Genomic DNA, 12,598 nt, shown 5'->3' with positions numbered 1-12,598 from the left:
TAATGGCCTCTAGCTCCATCTATGTTCCTGCAAAGGACATGATCTCATTGTATGGCTGCATAGTATTCCATAGTTTAAATGTAGTACATTTTCTTTATCCAGTCCAGCATTAATGGGCATTTAGGTTTATTCTATGTCTTTGCTATTGTGAATAATGCTGCAACAAACTTGAAAATGCATGTGTCTTTGTGATAGAACAATTTATATCCTTTTGGCTGTATACTCAGCAATAGAATTACTGGGTCAAATGGTAGTTCTGTTTTTAGATCTTTGAGGGATCACTACGTTGTTTTCCACAATGGCTGAACTAAGTTATACTCCCACAGACAATATGTAAATGTTCTTTTCTCTCCACAACTTCGTCAGCACCTGTTATTTTTTGACTTTCGTAATAACCATTCTGACTGGTGTGAGATGGTATCTCATTGTGGTTTTGATTTGCATTTCTCTGATGATTAATGACATTGACCATCTTTTTCATATGCTTGACCTTGCTCATTAACATTCTTTTGTTTCAGATGAAAGAACTCCCTTTAGCATTTCTTGTAGGACAGGCCTGGTGTTGATGATATCCCTGAACTTTTGTTTGTCTGGGAAGGTCTTTATTTCCCCATCATGCTTGAAAGATATTTTCCCAGGATATACTACTCTAGAGTAAAATTTTTTTCCATCAGCACTTTAAATATAACATGACACTCTCCTGTCACGTATGTTATTTGTTTCTTTTGCTGCTTTTAGAATTATTTCTTTATGCTTGACTTTTGGGAGTTTGATTTTAAGATGCCTTGAGGTATCCTACTTTGGGTTAAATCTGCTTTGAGTTCTATGGCCTCCTTGTACTTTCTTTGATATCTTTCTGTAGGTTTGGGAAGTTCTCTGTTATTATCCCTTTGAATAAGCTTTCTATGCCTATCTCTTTCTCTACCTACTCTTTAAGGCCAATGCCTCTTAGATTTGCCTTTTTGAGGCTGTTTTCTAGATCTTGAAGGCATGCTTCAGTTTTTATTTTTATTTTTTGTCTCCTCTGACTGTATTTTCAAATAGCTTGTCTTCAAGTTCATTAATTTTTTCTTCTGCTTGATCAATTCTGCTACTAACAGACCATGACACATTCTTCATTATGTCAATTCCATTTTTTAACTCTGGAATTTTTGCTTGATTCTTTTTAACTACTCAAATCTTTTTGTTAAATTTATCTGATAGAATTTTGAATTTATTTTCCATGTTATCTTGAATTTCTTTGTGTTTCCTCAAAGTAGCTGTTTTAAATTATCTGTCTGAAAGGTCATATATCTCTGTTTCTCTAGGATTGGTCCCTGGTGCCTTAGTTATTTTCATGAGGTCATGTTTTCCTGGGTGATTTTGAAGCTTGCAGATGTTTATCAGTGTCTGTGAATTGAAGAGTTAGGTATTTATTGTAGTCTTCACAGTCTGGGCCTGTTTGTGCTCACCCTTCTTAAGGAGGCTTTCCAGGTATTTGAAGGGATGTGGGTCCCAAGTCTAACAACACTGTGGTTTTTGCAGACTTGTTGAAGTACTTGGCGGTCTTGGATAAGACCTGAAAGAATTCTCTGGATTATCAGACAGAAACTCATGTTCCTTTTTCTTATTTTCTCCCAGATGGAGACTCTCTCTCTGTGCAACGGGGGGTATGGTGGTGCTAATATCCTTCTGGCCACCACCACTGGGGCCTTGCTGGGTCAGATCTGAAGCCAGCACAGCACTGGATCTCACCTGAGGCCCTCTATAATCACTACTTGGCTACCACCTATGTTCACTCAAGACCCTATGTTCATTCAAGGGCTCTATAATTAGCAGATGGCAAATACAGCCAGGTTCTTGTGCTTCCCTTCAGGATGGTGAGTTTCCCTAGGCCCCAGGCAGGTCAAGAGATGTTGTCTGGGAGCCAGGGATTACAGTTCAAAACCTTAGTAATTGCTTGATGTTCTCTTTTACTGTGGGTAAGCTGGTACTCAAACCACAACACAAAGTCCTGCCCTCTCTTCCCTTCCCTTTCCTCAGGCAGAGGAGCCTCTCTCTGTGGCCACCACACCCGTTGGCCCGTGAGGGGTTCTGCCAGACCACTGATGATGTTTACTTAAATTCCAAGAGCACTTCAGTCAGCTTGTGTTGAATGCTGCCAGGCCTGGGACTCACCCTTCAGGACAGTACGCTCCTCTCTGGACCCAGGGCAGGTCCAGAAATGCCATCCAAGAGCCTAGGCCTAGACTAGGGGACCCCAAGCACCTGCTTGTGGCTCTACCGCACTGTGGCCGAGCTGGTACGTAAAAGTGCAAGACAAAGTCCCCTTTATTTTTTTCCCTCTGCTTTTCTCAAACAGGAGTCTTTTGCCTGTAGCCACCACACCTGGGAATGTATTGAGTCCCACCTGAAGTCAGCATGTCTCAGAGCCCAGGGTCCATGGTGTACTACGTGGGTATCACTGTTAGTTATTCAGGGCCTGAGAGCTCTTTAGTCAGCAGGTAATGAATCCTGCCAGGACTGGGTCCTTGCATTCAGGACAGTGGGCTCCCCTTTGGCTCAGGGTGTATCTAGAAATGTCATCTATAAGCTAGGACCTGGGGTGGGGGCCTGATGACTCTGCCTCCTGCCTTCTACTGTGGCTGAGCTTGTATTCAAGATGCAAGACAAAGTCCTCTTTACTATGTACTTTCCTCTCCTTAAGCAGAAGGAAGGAGTCACTTTCCTTGCTGGGAGTTGTGTAGCCTGGGGTTGGGGGAGGGGTGGCACAACCACTCCCTTAATTGCCTCAGCTTATGTCTCCCTAGGTCATGTGCTGCCTTGGTCCTCTGTCTCTAAGCCTAGCTCAGAATTAGGAGTTCCCTAGGAAGTGTAGTCCTTGTGCCCTAGACTGCTTTTCAAGTTTACCTAGGACCCTAGAGCACTTTGGCTTCCTGGAGCAAGACTTGCCAAGAAACCCAATTTCCGATCACTGGGATGGGTGATTCCCCTGTGGCTAGGGCTGGTTCACATGCTCCTTCCATGCGTGGGCACTGGCTGAACTCAGCATGGCTTTACTCTCTGTATGACAGGGCAGCCCTGAATTCAATGTAGAGTCTATAATTCACTGTGTTATCCCTGTCCCAAGTGCTGCATGGCCTCTGCCTGGGGATGGGAAAGGGGCAGTGTAGGTGATTCCAGACTGTCTTTCTGACCCTCTGCGATGCCTTCTACAGCAATATGAAGTTAAAAACAGGTACTGTGATTGCTCATCGGATTTGTGGTTCTTGGGATGGTGCTTTTCTGTGTGTGAATAGTTGTTAAAATTTGATGTTCCTGATGGGGGGGATGAACAGTGTAGGCTTCTTTTCCACCATCTTGTTGAGCTCCCTTGCAATTGGTTTTGAATAGCAATGAGGCAGGATGCATCAAATTCTTTAAACTTGATCTAATCGTTCAGCTTCCAAGGACTATTTGCAAGGAAATAAGGGTCGACAAAGGTTTTTTGTTTTTGTTTTTGTTTTTATTTTCCTGTTTTATTTGTATTCCCTTCCAAGGATGTTTCTCATTTATTCCCTGTTGATGTCATTCTTTCTCATGACTTTCAATATCACTTATGTTGATAGTTTCTAGGTAATTATCTCCAGCCTGTTCTCTCTTCTGAGTTTGAATCAATGTGTCTGTGTCATATCTGATAGACACTTCACAACTAACATGTCCAGACCGTATTTCCGACATCTCTTTCCCTCATCTTGCTCTTCCTGCAGCGTTCTCCAATTCAGGATACTCCAGTTTTTAGGCTGAAAATGTTGGAGTCATTCTTGACTCTTCCTTTATCTTTTTCTCATCCTATATCCAATTTGTCAGCAAGTATCATAGGCTATACAGTTCCAATATAGCAAGAATTGGAACCTTTCTCATACCCTCTACTTGCACCCCCTAAGTCCAAATCATCATTAGCCTGGCTTAATGCCGTCAGCTGCCTATTGGATTTTCTGTGTCCATGCTTTTCTCTTCATTCATTCTCAATCCAACAAACAAAGTGATCACATAAAACATAAGTAAGTTGTTATTCTTTTTCTCAGAATGGTTTTCTATTTAACAAAATATTCAAAGAACTTATGTGGTCTGTAAGAAAGGCAACTATAATTTATCATTCCAACTGGGGTATGTTTTGGAATAAAAGTGGAGCACTATCCATAATAAAAAACAAGTGCAAACTGCTCCTTTACTCTGTTACCCCTCTGATCTCATCTTTTACCACTCCTCTTTTTATTCATTCTGTGCCAGCTTCTCTTTCCTTCTCAACATGCCAGGGATGCTGTGCCTCAGTGACTTTACATTTACTGTTTATTTTTTCTATAATGTTCTTTTTAAAAATTGTTCACAAATTGCCCCCTTGTTTCCTTCAGGCCTTTTACAAGTGTCACTTTCTAAATGAGACCTTCTTTGACTTTCCTTTCCATACTCGTTTATTTTCTCCCTTTCTTTCTTACCTTTTTATTGTTCTTCTTAGCACTATCTAATATGCCATATATTTTGTTAATTTATCTTAATAGTCTGCCTCTTTTACTGGGACATAAGAACTTCAAGGGCAGGGGTTTTATCTCTCTTTTGTAACTTTTTTTTACTGTAGTATTTTTTTGCATGTAGAATAAATATTTGTTGAATGAATAAACGAACGAGTGAAGAAGTCACTATACTTTATAAATGTAAATAATTAGGATATATTTACATGTTCAACATTAAAAAATTAGTTAAATTATGGTGCCTTTATATGATATAATATTGTTCAGCCAATAAAAATGATGATATAAGTACATTCATTTAAAGGGAATGTTGCATTATTAAAATAATTTTGCAAAGCAGTATGCATTGTCTGGTATTTGCATACACATGTGAGCAAATATGCATAGTGCTACTTGTGGTTACCACAAGGCTATGAGATTATAGCTAATTTTTACTTAATTCTTTTTGTGAATCTGAAAATTCTACCTTCATTCCAATGTGCAGGTAGGATTTGCGTAATAAAAAAATGAGATTAAATCATAAAAACTGGCCTTATTGTTGGTGAAAGTCTAGAGTTTTTTACTTATTCTTTGTATCATTTTGGATGTGAACTTTCATCATTGGGGCCATAATTTCACTAAAAAAGATAGCTTTCAAAACTTTTAGAGCCATGGAAACTGTCTTCAAGAAACTTAAGCAACTAAAAGTGATGGAAAACGTCTCCAGTTGAAAAAGAGTGTAGCGAGCATAGGTTCAGGACAATGAGAAACTCATTTTGAAAATCACTGAAAGAGATGATCCCTTGGGTCCCGTGGCAGAGATAGCAGCTCTGATTAGGGTTCTTCTTCCATAATGTAGAGTGTGGCAGGGATGCAGCTGCCAGCCATGGACTCCTTTGCCCAGTTTCTTTTACATCTAGGTGGGGTCATGCAATGTGGGTGAGAGGGATGATCACCACTACCAGGCCTGGCCCATAACCAACACTCTGAGACCCTCTACATTATTCTCCCTATCTGTCAGCTAGACGTTGATGCCAGAGTACTTTTAGAAGCCATGCATTGATGATGGCCGAAATTATCCTCATGCTCTGAATGACAACATGATGTACCTCCAGTTACTACTTATGACTTCTGTTGCATGTGAAATTTAGAAGTTTATCTATTATATCAACTAGACATTTTTTTCACATTCTTTAAAACTGCACAGTTCTATTTATTCACACATCATAGTAAAATTTAAGCAACTAACTGTATTTTCAGGTACACTTTTCCTCAGATTGTGTAATTTACAGAGAAAAACCAAGGAAATTTAATAATTCATTACCTGGACACTATTCAAAATAGACACGTATTATGCACTAGAATGATTGTACAGAGCCATCTTAATTTATTATCCTTTGACAGGATATCTCAATACAAGTTTTTAATCTATGTAGTTTAATATTTTGTTTTGATGTTTCAAGTACAAACTGGGTTGCATTAGTATGCTCCTAAGAAGAAGGGCACCCTTGTTTCAGCTAGGTTCTGGCAAAGTGTGAAGTTCAAGATCTTTCCAGAGGGGAGCATGGAAGCAGAGTAAACCAGAGTTTGTGCCAGTCCTTTTACTTCTTAAGCCCAAGTACCTTGTAAGTGCCCCTCTTTGACCATTTATCCATCTCAAATTTATATTTGTTTTTACCTGGTTTCTACTGCGTACAAATACATAGAGGGTAGGAGAAGGGGGGTGCCATGGAAGAAAGGAGAGCCTATGCTGTTTAGGAAGGCCCTGTCTCCTCGTTTTGGTACTTGTTCTCCTCTAGAATGCCCTCCTTCAAGGCAGAGCGTATGTGTGTAAAAGGCGATTCTGCTCGATCGTCCAAAGTAAGGGAGGTTGTTGGGGCTTCTGGACTCGTTATAGAATGTGCATGTACACTTTATATCATCCCCTGTATCAGGTCTCAGTGCCAAACTGCTCCCCATCTTTGCCTCCCCAGGTGACAGTCCAGCTGCCTGATTCTTGAAGCCACTTGATTTTGGCAGGAGTGTGTGACTCCCCCTCAACCCACTCCCCTTCCAAGAAATAAAAATAACTCTACTGTGCTTGAGCTGTCACCGGTTCACCAGACCCCAGGGAAGCTCCTGTCCGTGATGTCGCATTCATTTCTGAACGCTGGCATTGTACTTTGAAATTCCCAAACAAAATGCACAGAGAAACACTAGGTGAATAACAATGAAACCAGCAGCATTTATTTTTGTGCGTGGCAGTCTCAGTTACATTTTTGTAAAAGACCTTTTTGCCAAAATTAGTTTAGGTTTCAAGGCACGTTTCACCCTCAGTCAAATATAAAGGTCACTCAGTGAACAAAGGGGAGATTGTGTGTTCTTGGTGATCACAGATGAAGCTGGAAAGGCAGCCTCTTTCAAACAAAATGAGGTAGTTAAGTGGAAAATGAAGGCGGTGAATTCTATAGAGCAGCGCTCAACAACAAGGGATGCTGGCATTTTTTTTTCTTGACATAAACACAATAACACATAGAGAAAAGCCTATCAGAGAGGAGAGTGACCCAGGTGCTGTATAAACAGATTTTCAGACAGGCAGTTGGAGCCCCTTGGTATCTTTAGTTTCTCCTACTCCCTGCTACTTTATCCTTTGTCAGATTCAATGCAGCCTTCAAGGGCACTGGAGGCAGAAGAAAGAGAAAAATGCCGGGGGAAGGGAAAAGGGGAGGGGGAGAAAACAGTCTCCTTTCCTAGCCTTTGTTAAAGAATAAAAGCGCACACGTGTAAAAATCATTTACTCTCTACCCGACAGTGCCAACATGTTTGACACTGGTGTGCTGAGAGCTTATAGAGAAACTCTGTTGACATTTTATTCGCATAAGAGTTTTGAATTATATAAGGCATTTTTGAGATGCGCTGTTGGATATGATCTGAACAGTCAAGCTTGGAGGAAAAAAAACCACGTAACACCCAGTAACTCTTAAATGTTTATATAAATCCCAAAGTGGAAAGAAAGGATAAAATGGTAAGAACAAAAATATTTGCTTATTCTTAGACAGCAACCTAATACACCTGTGTCAAAAATAAAAATTATACTTTGAAAAGGATGTGCAAATGCCCAACTTTTTCCCAGAGCTTCTCTCTTATCCTTTAGGTAAGGGAACTTAGGACTTAAGTATAATAACCAAACGCAGCAGGATTCAAGAGATTCTGTCCTTCTGCACGTGATACATTTTGATACTTCATTTTCTTTTGACAAATGCACATATATTTTTAATTAAGTACATATATTCATTGCAGTGAAATTAGAAAGTACAGATGAAGAAAAAACAAACACGTCTAACCTTACTTTTCAGATAATCATAGTTAAAATTATTCTATATTTTAAATACTTTTTCTGTGTGCATACATATGCATAATACATGCATATACATACGATAAAATTAAAATATTCTGTTTATGTTGTTTTGCAATCTATTCAATAAAATATGTTGTATATTCATTTTTACGTCCTACAGCTACTTCATCATTTTTAATGGTTGCATAGTATTTCATCATATGAATAGACCATAATATGCATGAAATATATTGTATTGTTGGATGTTTAATTGGTTTCTAAATTTTTTGACGTTGTTAATAATGTTGCAACAAACTCCATTATTTTCTTATGATAAGTCCTAGAAGTGAATTGCTGGGTGAAAACTCATGTCTAATTGCTGGTGACTTGCTTGTTATATTCATAACATTTTAAAATTTATATTTTGTATTTAAAGTTATACCAGATTACATCCCTGTTATTGTTCTCATTCTCTTCTTTTGAAACTCAACATATAAACACACAAATACACACATATATTTATTAACATATATGAGGTCAATAGAAGTAATAGCTACATAGCCATATATAGATACATGCACACTAGATATATTTATATGTATATGTGTGTGTAATCTGTGTGTATATATTAACACATATATACATGTATGCACAGACATATATATTTTTATTCCAGTATGTTTACTTTTATCTCTGTACTTATCTTTGTCTGTCTCTATTTTGAACTTTAATAAAAGAAAAATAATGACCAAACTAAAAGAAAGGTATACTTTGATAAACATTGAATTTAAAGAATATTTTGAAAAATTTTATGAATGCATAAGTGAAAGAAAATAGGTTACCAAAGATCAAAAGTGTATCTTTTTTACCCAACAAATTAACAAAAATTATTATTTTTGAAGATGTAAAGAAATAAGTGTGTATATATAGATTGGGGGTGTGTGTGTGTGTGTATGTGTGTGTACATATATATGTATATATTCTCTTCTGGATATTTGATAATCTCCCTTATTGGTTTTAATCTCTAAAATATCATAATAACACTTCTTCCAAATTATTGAATATATTTTACTTATCTTGTAATTTGCTAAGTCAATTCCCGTAATATTTAATCTTCTGCTTACCAGCTCTCCTAAAAATTAAATTCTGCATTTGTGTTATTCCTCTTGAAGCAATAATAATCAATATCCAATTTTCCTTGCTCCACAAGTTCTTGCTTTTGTTCTATTAATAGAAAGTTTTTTTGGAATGTGTATAAGAATATGAATTAAACATTTTTCAAAATGTACTTCTGTATCTTGTAGTAGCTGAATTTATTAGAAACTGTTGTCATTATTAAAATTGGTCATTTTCTTTGGAACTGTTGAATCTTATCATATCCCTAATAATTCTATTTTTTCTTTGCTCATTCTGGCACAGTTAAGTACTTGATTTTCAGTTTGGTTGCATCTATGATTGTATGGTTTGCACTTTGAGTGTTGCAAGTCCAGATGAAGCAGGATAGATGATGTTTAGCTGTAGTTCAGTTATCCTTAGCTAGATCGGATTATCTGAATAGAGGAGAGGAGAGGGTGATTGGACTACAGATGGTGGCTGCCCTGACAAAGAACTTCACCTCTGTGTTCAGTGGTTACATTTCCATGATTGTTGTGGCTGTCTGAGGTAAGTTAGCTACTCGAGTGCTCACAATTTTCTAATTGGAATGAAAATGCTTGCTAGGAGCCAACATCAGCAGTGACTCTACATTTTCTACCTCTGTTTTTTGGGAAAATCATAGCCAGGAGTAAGGTGGATCCTGACCTTATGTTGTTTTGGGTATCTGTAACTAACTCCTTCTAGATGTGCTCATATGATTTAGGGTTTAAAAAATATACATGCTTTTCCTTAAATTTTTTTTTTTTTAAAGACAGGGTCTCACTTTGTTGCCCAGACTAGAGTGCAGTGGTACAATCATGGCTCACTGCAACCTTTACTTCCTGGACTCTGGTAATCCTCCCACCTCAGCCTCCAGAGTAGCTGGGACCACAGACACACCCACTACACCCAGATAATTTTTGTATTTTTTGTAGAGACGAGGTTTCACCCATGTTGCCCAAGCTGGTCTCAAACTCCTGGGCTCAAGCGATCCACCCACCTTGGCCTCCCAAGGTGCTGGGATTACAGGCGTGAGTCACTGCACCCAGTCAATGTATACTTTTACTTTCTGAATAAATGTTAAGTTCACAAAAATTGTAAGACTAGTAATAGGGAGTTCTTATATACTCTCCATATACCTTCCCCTAATGTTAACATTATACCTAACCATGGTACATTAATCACAGCCAAAAAATTGACATTGGTATGATTCAGACTTTGTTTGAATTTCATTGTTATTTCTACTGATGCCCTTTTTATTTTCCAGGATCCAATTCATAATACCACATTGTATTTAGATACACAGTTAATCCTCGAACAATAGGGGCATTAGGGACGTTGACTCCCGGCTCAGTAAAAAATTTGTGCAAAACTTTTGACTTCTCATAAACTTAACTATTAATAGCCCACTGTTGACTGGAAGCCTTACCAATAACATAAATCGTTGATTAACACATATTTTGTATGCTATATGTGTTATATCCTGTATTCTTATGGTATAGTAAGCTAGAGAAAAGGACGTGTCATTAAGAAAATCATAAGGAAGAGAAAAATTACTATTCATTCAACAGAAGTGGATTATTATCAAGATAATTATCTTTATCTTCATTGTCTTCACATTGAGTAGGCAGAGGAAGATGAGAAAGAGGAAGGGTTGGTTTTGCTGTCTCAGGGGTGGCAGAGGCAGACGAAAATGTACATATAAATGGACCCACACAGTTCAAAGTTATGTTACTCAAGGGTCAACTGTAATTGAGTTTGACCACTTAGAAAAGGCCACCAAACATTTTATCTTTTCACTACTTTATGGAAAGTCACTTGAGCTTGATTTCCAAGCTGGTATCTTCTTTTGAAGTGAATTGTGGTTTGAATGTTTCTTCTCTTCTTTAGTCTTTTTTTATGTTTATTTATTTTTATAGAAATTTTCTGAAGTTTCTTGGGAATGTATGGGTCTCTCTCTATTTTCCAAGGATAATACAGATGATTTTCTGTTTCTATTCCTCTTTTTTAAAAATGCCCTTTTTTTGGGGACATTAAATTCAGAGGCTTACATAATTATCTTTAGCCAGAGGAACTAAATGTGTCTTTCAAATCCATTTTCACTTGTGACTACCAAATTAGCAATTTTGTAATATATGAAATGCATTATGTATGCTGGAATCTGGAATGGAGTCACTGGATAACTTATTTCTTTTCATATTCAAATGTTCTAAGCTCAAAAGAAAGTTATTTTAACAGAAGAGCCCATACTGCTGCAAAGTCCATTCTGAAGGAGGAATTCTGAGGCTTCAAATCAAAGTCCACCTTTATTTGCTCAAATCTTCCAAGGCCCTGTCTCTCAAGACACATAGAATTTTTAATATTTGATCACAATTCATCATTTCATTTATTACGTTGTAAAGTTCATGGATCCCTTCAAAACCTGATACAAGTGTCTTTCTCCAACATGCATGTGGCTAAGTCATTGTAGTCAATTTCTTATGGTTGCTGTGAGTCATGGAGTTGGAACAGATCTATGTTTCACTTTTGTGTTGCTTTTCATTATGTTTTCAGATGGGTGCCTTAGTGTAGTCACTGATTTCCTCACACACTCTCAGAAGATAAAGTGTCCATCTTTAAATTTGGTATGCTTATTCTATCACATACATCTGAATAGAAACCTAGCAGAAAAACATGCAGGCACGGAACCCTTATGTTTCTTTGAGTTAGTTCCATTTTATGTGAGTTCACTTCCTCTATAACCACTATACTGTGGTTAAGGAGTTGGATTTAAGATTAGCATTGTTCTCATTTTGTGTTTCTTCCTTCTCTCTGGGAATATGCCCTCTGACTTGGCTACAACCTTTCAGACAATTTCTCTTTATATTCAAGTCCATTAAATTATAAACACATTAGATTCCCCAATCTATTGTTGCGTTCAGGAAAGACTAATGTGGTTTTCAATGAGAATTAATGTATAAGTGAATCCTAGGGTATGTCCGGAACAGAGGTGGGCTGTCAGGAGATTACGAATTAATGTTTACTAAACCTTGCAAAGTGTCTCAGGATTCAATTGGTGTTTGTGTTCATGTAGCATCCGGCAAACACAGTAGCACAAGCAGTCCCCCAAAATAAAAAAAAACCCAAACACTCAACCTTTCCCCAAAGAAACATAAAGGTTCCAAAAACACAAGGAACACCGAAAATATCCTGGAGGAAAAGATGAGCTTTGAGGAATTGCCAAAATCCTGCTCTCATTCTTCTTTCAGATAGTTCAAGACTTGTACAAACCAAGCCCTCTCATTGGAATCCTGCAATTGCATCCTACTTTTTTTTTTTCCTTATCTAACAGGTGGCATCTCTCATCCCTCTGTGATTTGATGTTCTGTTACTGAACATCCCCATTTCACCTCTGGAAATCTTATTACAGGGTTTTTCAACATTCTTCATTTTATTCTTTTAAAGACAAACTGCATTTAGTAGTCCTAGTATATTCCTGAACATAGTAATTTTTTCCCTATGTTTTGGGATTAAGTACTACTTTCTTTTCCCAGGTTTCTGGTCCTTTGAAGAAAAGATTCCTGCAAAGGTTAAAATCTATATCTCAGAAACACACAGACAAATTTTCCTCTGTGGAAGATTTTAGTAAGCAGAATGGGCCATAAAGGGTAACAGCCAGAGATTATGCAAGAGATTCCCT

This window comes from Macaca mulatta, chromosome 13 (genome assembly GCF_049350105.2).
Source record: "Macaca mulatta isolate MMU2019108-1 chromosome 13, T2T-MMU8v2.0, whole genome shotgun sequence".
Classification (NCBI taxonomy): domain Eukaryota; kingdom Metazoa; phylum Chordata; class Mammalia; order Primates; family Cercopithecidae; genus Macaca; species Macaca mulatta.
Note: the sequence above shows the minus strand (reverse complement) of the source record.